At 41.1% G+C, this 19,679-nt stretch overlaps 1 long non-coding RNA gene across 1 annotated transcript; it reads left to right on the forward strand.

Annotated features, from left to right (window-relative positions):
* Positions 1–312: 312 nt before the first annotated feature.
* On the forward strand, positions 313–10,312 carry LOC148115429 (uncharacterized). Its single transcript, XR_015731944.1, has 2 exons — positions 313–395; positions 10,062–10,312. It is a non-coding gene; the product is annotated as an uncharacterized LOC148115429 (long non-coding RNA).
* Positions 10,313–19,679: the final 9,367 nt, after the last annotated feature.

The following is a 19,679-nucleotide window of genomic DNA, read 5'->3' on the forward strand; positions in this document are numbered from 1 at the left end:
TGCTGCCTTGGGGAGGAGGTGGGGAGACAGGGTTTTATGTTGTGAATTTTTAATGCTGTACACCGCCTGGTGTTATGATGTGTGAATTGGGTGGCCACCTACATTTGTTAAATAAATTCTTTAAGATGCATATTTTGCTCAGCATAAAGCTAAATTGCTCAGTGATTTTAGATACTGTCTAGAGTAGAGGTGAGGAACGATGGCACTTTTATGACTTGTGGACTTCAACTCCCAGAATTCCTGAGCCAGGAATTCTAGGAGTTGAAATCCACAAGTCATAAAAGGGCTATGGTTCTCCACCCCGGTCTAGAATGTTGACTTTCCCGACCTGCTGCCTTCCAGAAGTGCTCTCTGTGTCAGCTAATGAGAATAATGCTGTAAGAATGCCAGTCTTGGTAAGAGTGTTTCAATAACATAAAACTATATGCTATATCTTGTTCAGCACCAGCAAACCAGAGTCCCATTATCAGATAATGATAGGGAAGTGGCTTTCTTCTAGGTCTCGGAGGCCAGCTGGATTTCTCTCAACTTCTGAAGTAGTTTAATAAAGAAAGGGAAGGAAAAATTCTTCCTTTTTTGTTTTAAAAAAAGGTATTGTGAGCTTTCCAACTGTAGGATATTTACTGCAAACATAAACATTGTGCACATAGGTTTATTTAATAAAAACTAGTTGAACAGCAAAGGTGTGGAATGGATGCAATGGACCAGCTGTTTGCTAGACAATTTTCCAATGCTAGCTAACAGGGCCTGGATAGCTCTGCAGACTAAAAGCACTGTAATTTAACACCAGCTGTCTGCAATTAAAGTAGGTTCGAATCTTGCCAGGCTCAAGGTTGACTCAGCCTTCCATCCTTTCTAAGATAGGTAAATTGAGGACCCAGTTTGTGGGTGCAATAAGCTGACTTTGTATAAAAATATACAAAAGTATGAAGGCTATTGCTTAATGCATTGTAAGCCGCCCTAGGTCTCCGGAGAAGGACGGCATATAAATCAAATTAAAAAAAAAAAAAAAGATATCTCTCCCACACGTGCATGGAGACTAATTACTTGTGATAGTTGCAGGGACCACTGGAAGAAGAAGAACAGAAGTGGACTTACATCCAAAGTATAAAATGACTGAAGACAAATGAGCAGCATTGCCTTTCAAACCTTACTTGGGGACCCTGGTAGGTCCTTCTAGGAAACGGAACGCAGGACTTGGCTTGACTCTGAACTATGGGGCTATTCATTTGTGTGTCTGTTTGTATCTCCTAACAGCCAACAGTGATTTTATGGGTACAGAGAATACCAAGAGCTATTTTGCTTGCCGTGGAAGTGCTTTGGTACTTCTGGCATATATCGGAAAGGTCATGGTTCTATAGTTAGAGAGGATTCTCCTCTGCTGTAAAGTAGCTCTTGCCTTCTGTTTGTGCATGTGGCAAAATGGATTGCATGATTTGTTCAGGAAAGTGCCTCTCAAAGAAAAGACCTTGAGAGAATTGCAAAGGTGAGACTCATTTCTCCCCCCCACTTGACTCTAGTCCTGGATTTCTAACAAGTCTTCTTCTGCAGCTCTTGTTCCAAGTTATTCTGTTATTCCTGCATTAAGTGTCATTTGAATGCTGAATGACCTTGTTCTGTTCATCAAATCATATAATTTAATTACTGGCGGATATGAATGTTTGACTGAACAAGTAATCAATTATATGCTATCAAAGTCAACATGGACTCTAAAATCAGTAAATAAAATTGTATAGTGTTATCTTAGTCATCTGACAATTGCCATTATCTATCTTCTGGTAGAGTACAGTCCAAAGTCTTATCTGATTTTCAGATTCCACAATGTTATGGCTCTTTAGCCATAGCCATACTATATACGCCCTCTCTAACTTATTCTTATCTGAACTATGCCAATATATCTGCCAGCACTCTCTGAAGCCACAAGGTGGTGCTAGTGTATTGTTACAATAACTGTAACTTAGTTTTTTTCTTCTTCTAAGAAGTGGATGGAATGGAGGAACGGGTAGGAGGATGAGGGAGAGAAAAATGGATACTTTGACCATCATCTCCTCTTCTTCTAATTGACATTAAATACATAAGCAATGCTTGCTTAATAATGGAGGAATGTTTGAGAAGCTGAGGAAATGACCCTAGGCATTCCTACAATGAGCTACAATACGTTAGCAAAAAGTTACGCAAGGTCCCACTCTGGTTTAGAGCGGAGAAACAAGAGAGTAGCAAACAGGAATGCATCTTACACAAGCAGGCAGTAAGTGGACCTCTGTGCTAAGGCCATCTGAAACACTATGTTGTTTTTCTAGTTTGTCATTTTGGCCTTGTGAATCTATGATCTAAAGAGCTCATGCATACGTGTACAATATGGCTCTTAAGGATCAATATCCTCAGAACCGTAGCCTGATAAATCGTTCATCTCAAGGAAAGAACCTAATCTCCTTAAGGCCAATTCATAGCCTATAATTCAATTGATGAAAAATCAGCTTAGCACAGCACTGTCATTGCTGTTCCGGTAATTGCCTCTCCTAGTCAGTCAGACTGATTGGATTATCTACCATCAGCTGTACAAGCTCGCTCTGCTGACCCCTCTGCAGAACGATGCTCTGTTGGGCACTGCTTTGCATTCAGGTACAAGCAGCCTTGAACGTTGGATTAATGTTTCAAAATTCCCCTCGCTGCATCTCTGTGTCAAGTTTGCCACTCTTCCAATACAGTCCAAGGGACACTGCACTTTCCCGAGAGGGTGTAGGAGAAAGAGTCCCTTGCACGTGAAGAACTAATTGCATTCAACATTTTGAAAGGAAAAGATAGATAAGAAGAGATGAGATGAACAGGCTTATATGAGAATGAAGGATACTGGAGTAGAAATAAAAATGGAGTAGAAGATTAAGAAAATAAGAACAGCTTTGTTGAAGTAGATCTAAGGACTACCTAGTCCAGCATCCGCTTTCCTGGCCAGTAATATGCCTCTGGAAAGGCAACAGGGAAAAGAGAAGGGGTGAAATCCAGCAGGTTCTGACAGGTTGTGGAGAAACGGTAGCGGAAATTTTGAGTAGTTCTGAGAACTGGCAAATACCACCTCTGGCTGGCCCCAGAGTGGGGTGGGAATGGAGATTTTGCAATATCCGTCCCCCAGGAGTGGAGATGGAATGGGGATTTTGCAGTATCCTTCCCCTCGAGTGGGGTGGGAATGGAGATTTTGCAGTATCCTTCCCCTGCCATGCCCACCAAGCCACGCCCACCAAGCCACGCCCACAGAACCAGTAGTAAAAAAAAAATTGAATTTCACCACTGGAAAAGAGGAATACACAGATCTATACTAGAGGTATGCAGGGGGGGGGCTGCTTTTGATCCTGGGGGTAATAGAATAGCTATTCTATCTAGGATATATTTCTCTCTCCCTCTCTCCCTCCCTACCCCCTCTCTCTGTGCACAGATGTGAGTGTGTGCACCTTCAAGACAAGGTTGACTCCTGATGGTTGCCTGGATTAATCCCTGGAGTCTTCTTGGGAAGATTTTGTTACTGGTTTTTTCTTGCTTCCTTTCTAGGGCTGAGAGAGAGGGACTGGTCCCACCCAGTTGGCCTTGTGCCTAGTGTGGGACTAGAACTCACAGTCTCCCTATTTCTAACCTGGTGCCTTAACCATTATACCAAACTGTAGCCATTGATAATCTTATTTATTAGTTGTTTAAACTCTCCCCCCCACCCCCTGGTTAAAGTTATTTACACTAACGTATGGCCACAAATTGGGACAACAAACACCATCGTTTAATTCTGCTACATATAAAGATGTACACTTTGTCCCAAATTTCCTGATTGTTAACCTTACTGAGTCCTAATGATATGAATATTCCAATGTTCTGTGGGAGAAGGACACTTTCCCCCCCCCTCCGTGATTGCATAGATTCTATCATGTTCCCCAGAGGTAGGTTTCACATAATTTTACCACCAGTTCGCCGTGCACCAAAAAATGTGAGTGTGTGTATGTGCACGCTCGCTTCACTCGTGCATGCGCCTTCTGCACTTTGCTCATGTGCACGGCTTGCACACATGTGCATGGCTTAGAAAACGTGGCTAAATAGGACGGCGTAGCACCGGGGCGGGTGAGTCGCCACTACCGGTTCGCCCAAATTGGTCTGAGCTGGCTAAATATCACCACTGATGTTCCCCATTAACTGCCTTTCCTTCCAATCTAGTTTCCACTCCCTCTTCCAATAATGGAAGATAATTCAGTACTCAGGGGTAAGATTGGAATTATGTTTGGTGGGGGGGAGCCTTATGTACACTGAATTTTCCACATCCAGACTTGGCCTGTATTTTGCAGAACTATAGTCCTGAACACAGTATAGCCATCGGCAGCTATGGCGAAAAAATGTTGCTAATGACCAGGTACTGGAGCTGATAAAGGAAATGGAAAGCACCTGGAATTGAGAGAAAGGTGCTGCCTTACAGCCTAGCAATGGCAGATTAGGGAATTGCAGGAAGCCTGGGGGTGATTGCTTGCTTGATCGGTGGCAGGGGGGTTGTACTGGAGAGGCCCATTAGACAGCACTCAGCTTGCTTGACTTTACAGCTCAGCTGCTGAATAATTGAGCAGGACCTCAGCAGGCTTTCCGCGCAACTAGGAAGCAACTGAGAAGATCCTTTATCATCTGCTTAATGAGATACTTCCTCCAGACTCTGCATGGAGCTTCCAAAGGCATCGGACTCATTTGCAGAAGGCTGCAGTTAAAGAGTTTAGACCTGGTTGGGGGAAAAAAAAAAAGGTTTTCTGCACTTGCATCTGAATTATTGTTATGGGAAACAGAGACTGAAGATTCGAGAGTGATTCAAGAGCTGAATCACTGGGATTGCCACTCCACCAGTGTCACTCAGGACAGGAACATGTGGAACTGGATAAAAATTGTGTCACATCTGTTGATATAACGTGCATGACGGATGGCGTACTTAAAGGATTGTAATCCGTCTTGTCCAAAGTTTGTGAAGGGCGTGCCGCAAACTTGCAGGTCCTGTTGTCCTGACTAAAATTCTGTGTCATTATTTTGTTCTCTTGTAGGGCTCCCCCCTCCCCCTTCCCCCAATTTGGATTGGAAGAGAATCTGCACTGGATCCTTTACTTTTGCTCATGGGCAGACAAGGAGACACCTCCATCCATCTTTGTGTGAGCAGGGCTTCCCTGCAGCCCGGTGATGAATACCCCCTGTCCATTTGCAAATTAACAGCAATTAGGAGCTGGCATTATTGCCTAGGAACCCATATGGACTCCTGCCAGGTGAAAGGCTGTTGCTGTTGTTTAGATTAAACAAAAGCTATCCATCTATTACTTCCTGGGCAGAGGTGCCTTTGCCTGGTGACTAAAGATTTGGGAATATCACAAAAGAATAGCTTTGTTGCTGGGTGAGAAATCTGATAATTATTTAGGGATAAGTGACAGTCATCTGGCTAATACAAGCTACATGTTGTGAAGTTTCAAGTATCAATTATAATGATCCCCTGCCTTCGCTATAAGGGGATAAAGGTATAAATGATTAAAATATGGTAGGTGTAGCCCATCAGCCCTGCCTTAAACCCAGATTGTTGGGGGCCATATGCTGACTTTGTACTCTGGAGCGGTGTATAAGCACTCTGGAGCGTTATATAATTCTAAGGGCTTTTGCTATTAAAAGCTAATGTTTCTGCTTTTAGAAGATTCTTTTTAAAACTGGTGCCTTCTCTGGTACATTGTACGATTCATTCATTCATTCGTTTGTTCGTTTGTTCATTTGTTCGTTTGTTCGCTTGATTGATTGATTGATTGATTGATTGATTGCCCTCCCATCTCACCATAGGGCAACTCTGGATGGCTTACAGTCATAAAAATATGTCTATACATATACATTAAATCAAACATTAAAATTTAAGGACACATGGGGAGGATTGAGTGGGGGCAGATGGGATCTGTGGTTACTCAATCAACCACCTCCACTCTGTTGTTCCCCCACTGGGGCTCCAAGCCAATTGGCAGAGCCATGTCTTTAGGCTGTTAGAAAAGGATAGGAGGGTTGGGCCAACCTCACATCGGGAGTGGGGAGGGGGAGAGCGTTATTTAGAAAACATGTCTGCCTGACAGACCACAGAGTTTCTTTCAACTGCAAACAGCCTGAGAAAGAGTTATAGCAGGTCTTTAGAATGGGCACAGAAAAGTTGCATGATGGCTCAGTTCCTATAGTCAACTTCTGATCTGTCTGCCTTCCACACCTCATAAAGATACAGCTCCCGTGCTGAACACATGGAGAGAAGAAGAAACTAGGGTAACCAGGGAATTCTATTCTGGAATTCTAAACGAGTTCTGCTGAAGTCACATGACTTGGAAGAAAGAGAGAGGGGCTTAGAATGAAATAGCAACATCTGAGTCGCTGTCCAATTGCTTCATCCATAGAAAAGCACAGGGAGATCCCCCCCCCCCCCGGAATGCTCTTCTCTGCATACCAAATTCAGGCTGGTTTTGAACACGATCTTTTCTTCCGCTGGGTTCTCCCACTACATGAGCTTTGAAGCTGTTCCACTTTTGGAGAAACAGCCTGCTGACCCAGCAACAGACAGAACCCAAGCTCCTTTGCATAATTTCTTTCCCATGTGCTTTGAGTTGGATCCCCAGACCTACTGAGCAGCCTCATTCTCGTGGGTGGGGGCAAGAGGGCAAAGAATACCTGGGACGGAAGGGCACAGAATACTGGGAGTGTATGCCAAGAGCATATACCGTATTTTTTGGAGTATAAGACGCACCTTTCCCCTCCAAAAGAGAGGGTGAAAATCTGGCTGCGTCTTATACTCCGAATGTAGCCTGCCCAGCTTCTCAAACGGAGGTTTCAGAGGCTGAAAAAAGCATCAGAAACAGAGCTTCAGAAAAGAAGTCTCCAAATAAAGCTTCAGAGGCTTTTATTCTGAAGCTCTGTTTCAGAGGCTTTCAGAGGCAGGAAATTATTTTTCTGAAACAGAGTTTCAGAAGTTTCAGTGGCAGAAAACAAAAAACCCAAGGCACAGAGCTCACAACCAAGGGACCTGTTGCTAAAATTCACCTCTTGGAACAGCTGATAGGGGGTATTCCAGGAGGCAGATCCACCTGCCAATCAGCTTTTTTCTTATTTTCCTCCCCATAAACTAGGGTGCGTTTTATACTCATAAAAGTATGGTAATCCCAGCAGGGTCAGTCAAGTGATGAAGGCCATCCCAAAAGATTGGTTAAAGCAAACAAATACCTACATTGGAATAAAGGAAGATGATAGAAGGGGAGACCGTTTTAGCATCATCAACACAGGCATCATTTTATAATGAATGGGAGAAGACAACCATTCCTGTATTTTACCAAGAGAACCACAAGGATAGAAAATATAAAATGATTGGTGGTATAATGTTGGATGGTGGCCTCTCAGGTCGGAAGGAACTCAATATGTTGCCGAGAAAGAATTTAGATTTTACTGGAATATTAATGGCGTTTATGATGTAACTTGAGTAAAGCCTTTGGGACATTTAGTTGCTGATATTACCATGCAGGGGGAAAAAATTCAAAAGCTGCAAACGCACAATTGCAGTGCAAACATGGAACACAAAAAGCATAAGCTCAACCTAGTGAAAAAGGAAATGAATCAATTACACACTGACATCTTAGGCATCAATGAATTGAGATGGACTAGAATTGGGTCCTTTCAGTCAGAAGATCAGAATATTTATTGTTTAGGACATGGAAACAAAGAATGAACAGTGGTGTTTTCATAGCTGAGAAGAATATAGCAAGACTTAGCTACAATGCAACCAATAACTGAATAATATTGTTAATTAGACTTTGTAGACAACTCTCTGATAGTCCCATAGGTGCTTTTTTCAAGAGGCAATTGGGCTTTCTGGGTTTTCTTTGAAGCCATTTTGCTTCTTATCCAAGAAGCTTCTTTAGCTGAAGAAGCTTCTTGGATGAGAAGCAAAACGTCTTCAAAGAAAAACCAGAAAGCCCAATTGCCTCTTGAAAAAAGCACCTTTGGGATAACTATGACCAGGAAGACTGAGAATCTCCATAGACAACTCTCTGATACAACGATTATCCAAATTTATGATTCAACCATTAATGCAGAAGAAGAGAAGATTGATGAGTTGTATGATCAAGTTTTATTTGAAATCAACAGAACTTACAAGCAAGATGTGCTGGTTGTGGTTAGAGACTAGAATGTCAAAACTGTCAAAAACAGTTGACATATATCAAGGAGAAAAATGTAATTGGACTGTATGGTCTAAGAAACCAAAGGAAATAGGAGAATGACTTATCATTTTCTGCCAATCCAATTATTTTTCATTGCTAGTACAGTCTTCAGACAATCAAAGTTACTCCAATATATGGATATCATTAGATGGAATATACAGAAAATTGAACTAACTACTGTATTGGTATAAAAAGGTAAAAGAGCTGACTTGTAACAGCAGTGATGCTCCTGGGGCCATCTGGAATAGCTCATAGCTCATAGCTCATTGGTCTTGTGCAAGTTTGAAGTTAAGCTAAAGTGGAAAAAGAAAGCCAGTTTCCATAACATGATCTTGGACATACCATTTTCAAACAGAACATTAGGTGTTGTTCTGAAGTCCTGAATGTCATTGATAGAAAACCAGAGGAATGAGGGGCTGATACCTTATACTGGTTGTATGTTCCATCTCATTGATCTCAGCCCCTGTATCCATTCAGCAGAACTTCAGAAGTCCTGGCTTTCAGCTGCTGCTTCTAAATGGAAGGTTAGTACCATGTTTCCCCAAAAATAAGACCCTCTCTTATATTTTTTTGAACCCTGAAATAAGCGCTTGGCCTTATTGCCATGCGCTCAAAAGCCCGATTGGGTTTATTATCGGGATGTCTTATTTTGGAGGAAACAGGGTATGTAAGAAGGATTCCCTCATTTCACATTTAATCACAGATGAGAGAGCCAACCTGGCATATATTATTGAGATGTGGCTGGGACTGGAAGGAAGGTTGCTCTTTTTGGAGAAGTTCCCAGCAGGGTTTCAGATGTAGCATCAGTTGAGACTCTAGGAGAGGGGTGATATGTGGCAATTGTCATCTGGGAACCTTAAAAGACTTTCAGGGGTCTACAGGTCACTGGATGTGAGATCCTGTTTGTTAAGTTGGGCTCTAGGGATCATTTAGGATTGTGCCTTCCTGCTATGCCTTCCTGTACATGTCTTCCTGCTATGCATAATCTTGACACTGAAAGGTAATTCAGAAGGAGGGTGAAGAAGGACATTTTGATTCCCACTATGGACAAATGGCTACAGAAGCTGATAGAGTTGGCAGAAATGGCTAAATTGGCCATTTTGATTAAAGAAAAGAATATAAGTACCTTTGTTGCCACATGGAGACCGCTTCTGAACTTTGTGCTTGAGGTAGAAAAAAATGAAACTTTGATTTTGGGTTTTACCAATTGTGTGTATAGAAATGGCTAGTTTATATTACTATGGAAAAGCAAAAAGTTGTGGTTTGATGTTAATGCTTTATTTTATTGCAACAGAGGGAGTTGGAAGTGTCGGCTGGCGACACCCAGGGGGAGGGCCTTCTCTGTGGGAGCCCCAGCCCTGTGGAATGAACTGCCCCCGGAAATACGTAAGATCTCCGACCTCCGGGTGTTTCGCTGCGCTCTGAAGACCCTGTTGTTCCGCCAGGCCGGGCTATTAACATAACGTTTTAAATTGGGGTATTTTTAAATTCCTGGGATTTTAATTGGAGCCTAATTATTTAATGATTTTAAATTTTAACTGTTGTTTTTGTTTTTGTGTTTTTAAATAGGCTGTACATCGCCCTGAGTCCTTCGGGAGAAGGGCGGTATAGAAATAGAAATAATAAAATAAAAATAAATAAATAAAATAAATAAAATAAGTGAACACTTTTTTTTCCTTTTCCTCACTTGTCTTTCCCCTCTTTCCGCACACTGTCTTCCCATTTTCTTCTGTATTTTGTATCATATTTTATAACTTAATAAAAATTTCTGACAAAAAAAAAAAAAAGGAGGGTGAAGTTTAGATCCTCTCTGTTTTGTCTCTGTATGATTTTCAGGTTTTGAATCCAGGAGAAAATGAGAATTGTGTGGATGTCTAAGAAGGACTGGATAAAGAACTGAACAAGCACAGCCCAAGTTGGCCTGGAATGAAGAAAAGATTCCTCCTGTTTTATCCGAGAGAAACAGAATTAGAAAAATGGAAGATTGTATTTGCACTTGCTTACTGTGTGTAAAGGACAGCTGGTGTAAAGGTTGCTCTTGTTCCATTAGTTGAGAAGCACATTAAAATGGAAGAAAGTGCATTTTAGATACTTGTCCATTTAATGTTTGTTTTGCAGTATCTAATCTTTCGAATTCTCACTGTTTTATTATAAGAATTAGTCCTAAAATATTATTTTGGTTTAAAATAGGAAAAATTTGAAAGAGAGAGAAGGAAGGAGGGAGGGAGGGAGAGAGAGAGAGAGAGAAGCAGGCCAACCATCAAGCCATAAAAAACACTCTGGCAGTGAAATAGACATTATATATTTATATACAAGAGCTTCAAAGAATGATTTGAGCCATTTAGCTGTATATGTGTGCATATAGCATGTGTGCATGTGTGTGTGCTCATAAAGACAAACACAGAGACAAACACACTCAGATCCGGACTAAACCTGCCTGGGTCCTCTTGTATCACTTGATCTATCTCTTACCTTAATGACCAGTTAAAAACTAGATCAAACTTTGCCCTCCTACACGCCCTTCTCCCAGTGGCAATCCTAGCAACCACATTTTTCACAAGGAAATGAACCCTTTAAGTTATGCATTTAAAACCAGGTACTTCCCCATCTGACCTCTATTATTGATCAGATGCTGATTATTCGTTCACGGATATTTAGTTAGAGGCTTTGCCTCTTTCTCTTTCCAGTTGCTGTTGAGGGTAGGTGGGTAGCTTATTAAAACATTGCTGCAGCTTCAGCTCTAGCAGCCACTAAAATCTGTGAAACCGTGCTGCTCTGGAATAAAGAAAAATCTATTTACCAGAAGGCCAACCCCATATTAACGATCGCCCCATAAATGGCGATGTCCTTCGTCTTCTCTAAAAAGAATGGTACATTGCAGGGGTGAAATTCAGAATTTTCCCCTACCAGTTCTGTGGGCGTGGCTTGGTGGAAGTGACTGGGGAAGGATATTGCAAAATCTCCATTCCCACCCCACTCTGGGGCCAGCCAGAGGTGGTATTTGCCGGTTCTCCAAACTACTCAAAATTTCCGCTACCGGTTCTCCAGAACCTGTCAGAACCTGCTGGATTTCACCCCTGGTACATTGCCTTTGACAAACTATCACTACTCTGTTATGCCAAGTGGAGAAAAAGCCCAGGGCTCAGCCAAGAATCTCTCCTCCAACATATGGAAAATGATATGGCAAACACATTCTGTACTTCATCCGGTAGATTAGTGTATAAACCCAAGACTGTATGTTAACGAGATCAGGCTCAAAGAAAAATACTTCTCGTAAGAATTTATTTTCTGCTGATCAAAATTGTTCTAAATTCAGCACAGCCGCCTGAGCAGGTACGTAAGCAGAGTAGCAAGTGGCTCTGAAACATCACAGCAGGCCAGTGGTGGGTTGCCCCTGGTTCGCACCAGTTCTATAGAACCGGTAGTAAAACTGGCGGGAGGCTCCCCCCACTGACCCCTACGTCATCAGAACGCTTCTGCGCATGCGCAGAAGAGTGTACGCGTGCACAAGCAAAGCGAGCGGCCCCGTTGCGAACCAGTAGTAAAGGTAAGTAGAACCCACCCCTGCAGCAGGCATCTGCATTTCCTTCATGTTCAGCAGGAAAAGCTGAGTACAGATAGTCCTTGACATACAACAGTTCATTTAATGACAGTTCGAAGTTACAACGGCATTGAAAAAAGTGAGTTATGATCATTTTTCACACTTACGACTGTTGCAGCATCCCCACGGTCGTGTGGTTTACATTCAGATGCTTGACAACTGGTTCATATTTATGACCATTGCAGTGCCCCGGGGTCGTGTGATTGTCTTTTGCGACCTTCTGACAAGCAAAGTCAATGGGAAAGCTAGATTCACTTAACAACCGTGTTACTAATTTAACAACTGCAGTGATTCACTTAACAAACGTGGCAAGAAAAGTTGTAAAATGGGGCCAAACTCACTTAACAAATTTCTCGCTTAGTAACGTAAATTCTGGGCTCAATTGTGGTTGTAAATCAAGGACTACCTATAGTTAAAGTCACTATATACCTTAGCAGATTGGTCACTGCTTATTCCAAAGGAAACCTGCTTACTTTCAACTGGCCTGGGCTAGTATTACTCATCAAAAGCGTTTTGTAACAAAGCTTTCACTTGTGTGTACCTCTGTGTGTGTGTGTGTGTTTTATCAGTAAAAACTGTTTACATACAGCTAAGTAAATTAGCTGCATTTGTATGTAAATACTTCAGAAGAGCAGATGCTGTAAAGTCTAAAGAATGATGAGAATCAGGAGAAACTTTCAAACAGCGGGACCAACCCTATCCCATGAATTCATTCAGTGGATGCTTTGGGATAAAAATCAGAATGATGGGGGAAATCCATGAAGTCATTAATATTCAGATATATGTTAATAACAACCCATAGGGGAAAAGTTCAAATCAGATGAGGCAAACGATCTAGGAAGCAGGCTAATTCTTGTGCCATCTTTCCTAATCTAAACTGTATCCTTCAGGTTAATATAGTTCATTATTTTACGTCTTAGTTATCTTTTTATGATACGGTTTTATTTATTTCCGTCTTCTCAATGAAAGAGGGGAATATAAGTTTTCTCTGGATCGGAATGGCATAACCGCCTACAGATTAATCAATCACTTACACTTGTTCTATATACGGAAATATAATGACATATTAGGGCTGGGCAGTAATTTACTATGACAAATGGATTAATGTTGCCTCTAATTAGCCAGCTGTGTCACATGCTGGCCATGCCCAGGCCCGGTTTAGCTAAGGGGAAAAAAGTTGTGATATGTCATGTGATGCCACCCTGATGCCACAAGTTTGACACCCCTTCTCTAAGATGAAGTCACCACAGAAGCCTGTCTGGCAGGCTGGCAGAAGTTTACATTATTATAACTTTATTGTCATTGTACGTATATACACAGTATACCCATACAATGAAATTCACTTAACACCCAAAGACCAGGCCCAACACACATAACAATCCCCCACCCACCACAAATTCCCCGCCCCTGAACCACCCAAACATCTACACAACAGACCAAGTAATGCTGTCCAACAGCTCACTGATGGTGGCCCTTGAGTTCATTGTTGAGTGCAATCATAGCTCTGGGATAAAAACTATTGAGAAGACATGTGGTCTGAATTTTAATTGTTCTGTATCTTCTGCCAGAAGGCAACAGTCCAAAAAGATTGTAAGCAGGATGGGAAGAGCCTCTGAGAATGTTATGCAACTTCCTCAAACAGCGAGATGTGAAGATGTCATCCAGGGCTGGTAGCTGGAGCCCGATGATATTCTGGGCAGTTTTAATGATTCTCTGTAGAGCTTTTTTGTCCGCTGCAGAGCTGCTCCCATACCATGCAAGAATGCCGTATGTCAGGACACTCTCAATGGTGCTGCGATAGTAGGACAGAAGTAGATGCTGAGATAGATTTATCTTCCTAAGCATTCTCAGGATGTACAGCCTCTTCTATGCCTTCTTCACAATACATACATACATACCAGTGGTGGTATTCAACTGGTTCTACCTGGTTCGGGCGAACCGCTAGTGGCAGCTGTGGGAGGCTTCGCCCACCTGCCCGGACGTCATCAAGTTCCATTTTTGACGCTCTGCGAGCGGCTCACATTTGAAAACTGGTAGCGAAGATAAGTGAATACCACCCCTGATACATACATACATACATATATACATACATACACATTAAGCTGGCTCTGTATTAAATTAATGTAATTTAATTAAATTTACATTTATAGTACCCTGAAGCTTGGAAGAATCAAAGACAAAAAAGAAGCTAGGAGAAGACAAGATGGCTGGACATGACCATTGCTGTCATGATACAATCCTATGCTTCCAGGATTTTTAAGAAGTATTTATTGGCAAAACAAATGTTCTTCAATCAATAAAGACTTAGAAATTAGTAAATAATGACATTCACTTTTGTTCGGTCATTTTTGCTTTTGTTTTTGCATTTCAGTTCAGTTCGTTTCAGGATGTGACTCACAGTCCTCCAAATGGAGTGCAGGCTTGAAAATCCTTCAGTGTTAAATTCGCTTTATTCCAGGATAAGGTAACTGTTGAACACAATATTGCTCAGATCTCTTTCTTCCTTTAATACTTGAATCTCATCATGATGAAGTTTCTATCAAGCAATGCAGAACAGCTTTCCGAGATCAGTTTCCTTCTGAAGGTATCATAGTTGCTGATATCAAGAGAGACATTAAAAAAAATCAACAGTAAATATATAGTTCCTGGATAGTTGACGCGTGTCCACTAACTGTCCCAGTAAAAATAATCTGTACAGCAACTAAGATTATTTAATGCCAATATGAGATCTAACCAAAGTTGATAAACATCTAGATCAAGGATTAAGATCTCTAATTTTTAATCTAACATTGGAGTAATTAATCTTATTATTAGACAAATGGAAAACATTTCAGGCATAAAAGTGTCTGCAGTTGCATATAAACTGCGGTAATAATACATTATCTCTCAATTATGTTTTGCTGTACAAAAACTCATTGATACAATGTAGTAGTTTGATAATTTATTAGGTGACTTCAGTTAATAGAAGTCTCATGTATCTCCTATATAGCCTGTAGTGTATTTATGGAAAGTTACTCTGTGTGTGTGTGTGTGTGTGTGTGTGTGTGTGTGTGTGTGTGTGTGTGTGCATGTTACTTGAACTGCTTATATTCCATTGTTATTTCAAACAGATGATGAAAAATTTTAAACCATTCTTATTGAAGAAGTTTTTTTGCAAAGTAAAAACAATACAATTTAAAGAAAAAAGAAAGAAAAGTAATAAGTAAATGGGAAAAAATGAAAGAAGAAAAAGAAGAAAGAGAGAGAAAAGGAAAAGTGGATAAAGCATGATTAAACATGTCCATCTTCTAAAGCGGAAATTTTAATTATTAAAAGATATTAAAATAATATTAAAAAAATAAAAAAATCTCAAAGGGCAGGCTCAATGGACCACAAGATCTCTTTCTGCTGTCAATTTTCTACATTTCTCTGAAAAAAGATATAAAGAGGTAACTTCCGATCTTTACAGAATTTTCAAAGCAGGGAAATAGACTTATTTAGTTTGGAAAAACATTTATCACTGACTGAAAACCCTTTATGGACTTTTTGCTGAAAATGGAAAAAATGAACTTGTGATTTATGGGTTTGATGAATAGAATAGGAAAGGTAGAACATGGAACGGAGGGAACCACAATGTAATCATAGAGAAAATAAAAAATAAATGCATTTTTGTCATAAACATTTTATGAGAAGAACTATGAAGTATAATTAATGCTATAACATCACTATTATTAGATGTTCTTTATCTAAATTATACTTATTATATGAGGATGAGGGCTTCAATTTTATCACTGGGTATACATTTGAACTTCAATTTTTTATGGAATGCAAACCAGGGGTGGATTCTATTTACTTTTACTACCAGTTCGCAACGGGGCTGTGTGCAAGACAGTGAAGAAGCTTCCGCGCATGCACAGAAGCATTTTTATGACATCAGGGTCAGTGGGCGGAGTCTCCCGCTGGTTTTACTACCAGTTCTATAGAACCGGTGCGAACCGGGGATAACCCACCACTGATGCAAACTATAAGATAAAATATGAGCACAATTAGAAAGTTATTATATGCCCCCTTTGACATTGTGGTTCTGTTTTTAACAGAAGCTGTAGTGTATTTCCTGTATTAAATACACCAAGGCACATTTGAAAGATTTTGGATCAGAATTATAAACTGGGATAATCCCAATCCACAAATAGAGTTGGAATGTTGTATATTAGCAAATAGCTGAGGGTCTTAATGAATATTAAGTATTTTTCTTATTAGCTTAAACTGACTTTAATTCAATAAAAGATTCTTTGTCATGTTGACTGGAACCCTGGAGGATATTTAAAAAGGGTTAACTATTCATTATGTTGGAAATGTCAAATGGATAGGTCGACACTTTTATGATATAGCAGTGCTCTATCATTGCTCTGTTTTAGTTTGATGTCCACAAAGGGTGCAGTTGAAGTTGAAAATGTATTTTTCTTTTATGTATCCAAAACATAAAACTTATTTTGTGAAGAATTATGGATTCATTGATCGGGGGGAAGGGGGGGGCAAAGGGGCAACTAAAAGGATAACTGTTCACTGTGGGAAAGACTCAATTCCCACTTATTTATGGTGTTTGATTATATGTTATATATGTTTGCTTTCTGTCAATCAGCTGCTTGTTTATTGAGTTAATAAAAAAATGGAATAAATATTCTTTTCAGGAGTCAAGGTTTAACGATTTCTTTCAAACATTAACTGAATGAGAATACTGTATGAATTTTTAAATAATAAATTAATATCTAATTTTGTGTTGCTTCTTTATCTTTTAGTTTGTTTCCCCCTTTCCTTCTCTTACTTTGGGAACTTGTTGTCTTGATTCAGGAAGCACCTCTGTTGCTTTTTAAAAGAAGTTGTTATGGGAGTCCAGCGCACGAAACCTTCTACGTGATATGATAGGAAGTAAACCGGTCTGATCTGCAGCATGCCACAATTCATGAATCAGCCTATGAGTCACGGTCGCAATTCCAACATGCACATTTATGCAGCTGCTGCTTTTGTCTCTGAATGGCCACAAATAGATCATTTGTATCAAGGCTTCCTTCACCTCCTAATCTAATATTTACCCTCCATAAATGATAAAAAAAAAAAAAAAGTTGCCAGTGTGAAGGCCGTCCAGGAGCAATGGTTAGTTTGAGCCCAGCATGGACACAGTACAGTGGTGGGTTTCAAAATTTTTTACTACCGGTTCTGTGGGTGTGGCTTGGTGGGTGTGGCATGGCTTGGTGGGTGTGGCTTAGTGGGCGTGGCAGGGGAAGGCTACTGCAAAATCCTCATTTCCTCCCGATCAGCTAAGACTTGGGAGGCAGAGAATAGATGGGGACGGGGCCAGTCAGAGGTGGTATTTACCAGTTCTCCGAACTATTCAAAATTTCCGCTACCGGTTCTCCAGAACTGGTCAGAACCTGCTGAAACCCACCTCTGACACAGTGCATATATTATGTATGCACATACTATTTATGATAGCTTCTTTGATCCTGGCAGTAAGGTAAATAGGTAGATTACGAGAGAATGCAATCCCCCAAAGCGTCTTCTGAAATACTTGGTTGGCCTCAAGGAAACACCCTTGCTTTTTCCAATAAACTTTAACAAGAATGGACAATCTTTTAAATGATGAAATGCAGCATTCTTTAGGAGATGGTGGACAACATGCCAAAGCAGGATGGAACTGAAGTAGGACTTAGAGGAAAGAAAGACACTTTTCTTTCTGACAACCCTTTTTTCTTTGACACGCTCCTTTCTTTGCTCCAAGCTGCAGAAAAGGTACATATTACTTCAAAGAGGTCTAAATCAATCAATTATCAAGAGTTCGTCTGTGAACTCTTTGATATTTCTGTCAAAATGTCTAGACATATCATAACCTCATCCAACCCTGTAACATGTACAGTATACCCAGAGTCTCGGTGCTTCAACGAATAGTTCTGGTCTCTTCTGATTCTTGGACATTGAGCTCCTCTAGAGTATTGTAGAAAATTAAAGTGACCCTCCAGATAACCAGGGCTGACCAAAATGAAACTTTCCAATATAACAACATATGGCCTATAACAGTGTTGGTGAACCTTTTCGGCACTGAGTGCTGAAATGGGAGCGTGCATGTGAGCACAGGAATGCCGGAAACTGGAAGAGCAGCTCCCTGGTGCAAATGCGCACACCGGGAAGCTGAGCTTCCAGTTTCCAGCATGTGCATGCACACCGGTCACCTGGTCTTCCGGTTTCTGATGTGCGGGCATGAAGACCAGCTGGCTGGAACCCGGAAGAGCAATGGCTGACGGCTGATATGCCCTGAGTGGATGGCTCTGCATGCCACTTCCGGCACACGTGCCATAAGTTCGCCATCACTGGCTGTTGTGGTCCGCCAGCAGCCCACAGAGCTAGCAGCGGAGTCAGACAGTGAGGAGGCTGGGGAGGACCATGGGCCAGTCCTAGAGTCTGGGGTAGGCCCAGATGAGGGCTCTGCATTGGAGGCAGAGATGGGGCCAGGGCCATCTGGGAGTGATACATGGACTCCGGAGTCTCCAGAGTCGGACATCAGAGAGGCAGAGGAACAGGAGGAGCCTGTTCCTAGTGCACGCTCTGCCAGAAGGCTACAGCAGCTAAAGCAAAAAGGACGACTCGGGAATAAGGCCAGGAGATGATTGGCCCCTCCCATAAGGCTTAAAAGAACAGCAAAGTCTCTTGGGCTATTTGTAGGAAAGCAACGTTGCTAAATCTGTTTCCAGTCAGCACCTCATGTTTCTGAACTTCACGGGACTTTGCCAAGAAAGGCCTTTGGCAAGGTGCCAAAGAAGATAAAGGTTTTTGATAAGCTGAAGGACTTTTTCTGAAGGACTTGTTTTGGAATTAATTTGGACTAAGCTGGGAATGAAGTAATTCCCAGTTGTTCTAATAAAATAGATTTTTTAAAGACTAAATTGTGTCTTGTAATGATTAAGTGAGCCTAGGTCACAACACTGGCCTATAAACGAAGCTCGCCATATCTGATCAATATCTTCAACCAAGTCTTCCCTTTGGAGCTTCATTGCTATACTATAAACCTTTTGGGTCTTTCTAATGGCTTTCTAACTAAAGCAATTGTAACACAACTTCCACCAGATGCAACAAGTTCATGTTTCACTATTTTCAGAATCCATAATCCTTTTCCTGTTAATTAAGAAGTATCAATCCATTCTTTTTCTTCCCCCCCTCCCCTTCATCCCAGTGACATAGTACAGGCAGGGTTTCGGGTTTTAGGATTTGAGAAGGTCTCTGTGCCAAATGACCATCCAGAGATATCACACGGGATCTGGTAATAGTTCTATTTTGAAACTTGCTGTCACCAGTTATGATGGCCAAGCAGATCATGGGACAGAGAATGCTGTGGGACAGGTTGAACAAGCAGTCAACCAGCATTGTCATATTGCTGCAGTATCCTGTGTGTTTGATTCTCTTCTGAATATCTGAAAGGCAGAAAGAAAACAGGGAAAAGTAGTCCTAGCTCTAAAGTAATGAACAGTGATGGGACTGGACTAGGACTGAGAAGACCTGGGTTTCCTCAGTCGGAGACACACATTGGCTAAATTTGAGGCAGCCATTCTTAATTAAAACTACTTTGCTCTGCTGAACTACTTTTTTCAGAGAAAAAAATGGGCAGAAGGAAGGTTAAACCGCAATGCTAAAATGTGGACAGCAACCTTTGTACACAGGCTACAGACAGTGCTACTTTTTGGTATTCATTTTGTACAATGTATTTTTAAAAATGAGTAACAAGCCTTGGATAATCCCAGATTATTAACTGGCATATTGGAGATATATTCAGAAAAATTGAAATTAGCAGCAGTGTTCTTCTTGCATGCAGAAAACATCAAAGT

This window comes from Pantherophis guttatus, chromosome 2, assembly GCF_059756535.1.
Source record: "Pantherophis guttatus breed Tessera chromosome 2, ASM5975653v1, whole genome shotgun sequence".
Taxonomy (NCBI): Eukaryota; Metazoa; Chordata; class Lepidosauria; order Squamata; family Colubridae; genus Pantherophis; species Pantherophis guttatus.